Here is a 2,293-nt window from a genome sequence, read left to right on the forward strand (position 1 = left end):
TTTTTTTTTTTCCAAATGATTTTGAGTTTTGTTCCACATTGTTCTCCCTCTCTATCAAGGATCTCCTACATAGATCCCCCTCCTAGTGGTTCAGAGTGGTAGCCGGACACCATCTAGTTCTTCTGGTCTCATAGGCATATAAGCTGCGGACGCATGGTGTACCAGTCACTAGGATTAATTGTTTCCTTGAATCTCTGGTTTTCTTCCTTCTGCTTTGCTCTGGATGGCTGTATATATGCAGACATTTTGAAAAATGTCTCTAGCGTTCAGCATATTTGGATCCTGCATTTGGCTGATTCTTCATCTCAGTGGACTGCCCTGTTGTCTACTGATTTGGGGATTGCTTCTGGACTTGAACCAGTGGCCTGCTATGTTGCCTGTTGATCTTGGGACTGGGCATTTTCCCTGCCAACCTTGGGTTTGTCAGCCTCAGCACCCAACACTTCCTTAGTCAGAAGAAGCCTCCAGCTCCAGTGGGCATAGAACTAAAGGCAGAGCTGAAGCCCAAAGTCAAGGGACCTTTACCCAGCCCCTAGACCCAGCACTCTGAAATTGGACTTTTAACCTCCTAAACTGTAAAAGGATAAAGTTCTGTTTGTTAAAGCCACCCACTTGTGGTATGTCTGTTATAGCACCACTAAAGAATCCAAACAGTGTCATTCTTCTAAATCAAATGTGTTTAATTCTTCTAGTTCATACAAATCTCCCCAAATGAAAAGATTTTCATTGATAGGAACTTCATCAAAGGTCTCATTTTCCTGTTCCTCCCTTATGTTGTCTTTTTCTAATCACATTTTTTTTCCCATTTGTCAGAACTAATTCTGGAAGCTTCACTTAATTTGTTTTCATCTTTTTCTGAAATATATGTACTGAGTCTTTCAAAATTGTCTACAGTAATACATATCTCACCTAAATCTCTTGCAATGTGTAGACTTAAATCAATATCATTTATCTTCAAAGAATCATCAGCCTCGTTACTACCTATTTCCTGGGTATAACAGGTATCATCTGCTTCCTCCTCATCATCATCAACCAGTTCAGGATAAAATTCAATTATCTCATGAATACTAATCACTAGTGATTTCCTTGCTTTGAAATCTGCTTTCCTTCTTTCTATAGTTTGCTTAAGTTTACTAATCTTTTCTTGACTTTTCCTTTCCTCCCATGCAAGAAAAGATTCTACAATAATTATGATAACAGTTGGATCTAGGTTTTGAATGGTTTTATTTCAAGAAGAACTTCTAATGAAATTTGACCTTCTTTCTCTTCTTTCTTTTTTTCATTTTTCACTACAAATCTGGAAGGAAGTATAATAGAATACGATACATAATGCATATTATACCCTACAGGTCATATCCCAAATCAGTCATACTTGTTTTCAATAGCTTCAAGAAAATGCTTGCATGCTATTTGAGTTTTGTCTTTTTTTCCCCGTTTTCTGCCTCAGTGTGCTTCCTATTCACTACTTCCTCCAAATTTTTCTCATCCCAAATATCCATGTTATCTTTTTCAAATTCTTCACTTCTTCCATCAGTGCAAACACGTAGGTTTTCCCATTTTCTCTCCAGAGTCAAGACATGAAAGAACTTACATTTATCTCTTCTAGTACATTCTCTTTGCGAGAAGAATGCACATACTGTGATCTTGGAATCCACACCCTTTTGATCAAGAGCAACAGGTTTGAGCAGTTTTTCTCCTGCAATTCCTTCTTGTTATCTGTCTTCAATTTCTTTTCAACTTCATTTTGTGGCCCAATTTAACTTGATGAGTGATAGCCTTGATAAAGTTCTGTTGCTTTGCTCCTTTCTTATACTTTAGACAGGAAAGATTTGTCTTTGATGATCATCTCTTTCTGCTTTGTCTTTTTTCTACATCCAGCCTGAGCTTGTTTATTGGGAGACATTTCAGAGAGGTGGCACAGGCCAGACTTAAGCACACTTGTACACTGTAAGGGGCTCTGACTCCATGGCAAGGAGGAAGACCAGGATTGCCATCACTGCTGGACCATTCAAAAGACAACTCTACATACTGTTTCTTGATAATACAATTGGTGACTAAAATGAGGTGAAAATGTGAAAAAGGAAATACAGTCCCACAACCATTAATACACAATTCTGAGATTCATAAAGCTTAGAATAACACTATTTTCTCTTTGTTCAATAGATGCTCCCATCTCCTGGACTCACTTGTAGCAAAATTAGATGGAACTAATATGAAGTAGCTATTACATTAAATTTCTCCATTTAAGTGATAGTCATAATTTTATGTTTCCTTTCAAGTACAGAATGATGTC

General features: G+C 37.5%; 1 pseudogene; it reads right to left on the minus strand.

Annotated features, from left to right (window-relative positions):
- Window positions 1-656: 656 nt before the first annotated feature.
- On the minus strand, window positions 657-1,903 carry LOC103194538 (annotated as a pseudogene).
- Between the last annotated feature and the right edge of the window lie 390 nt (window positions 1,904-2,293).

Source organism: Orycteropus afer, unplaced genomic scaffold (genome assembly GCF_000298275.1).
Source record: "Orycteropus afer afer isolate SDZICR_OR568_19922 unplaced genomic scaffold, OryAfe1.0 scaffold00004, whole genome shotgun sequence".
Taxonomy (NCBI): domain Eukaryota; kingdom Metazoa; phylum Chordata; class Mammalia; order Tubulidentata; family Orycteropodidae; genus Orycteropus; species Orycteropus afer.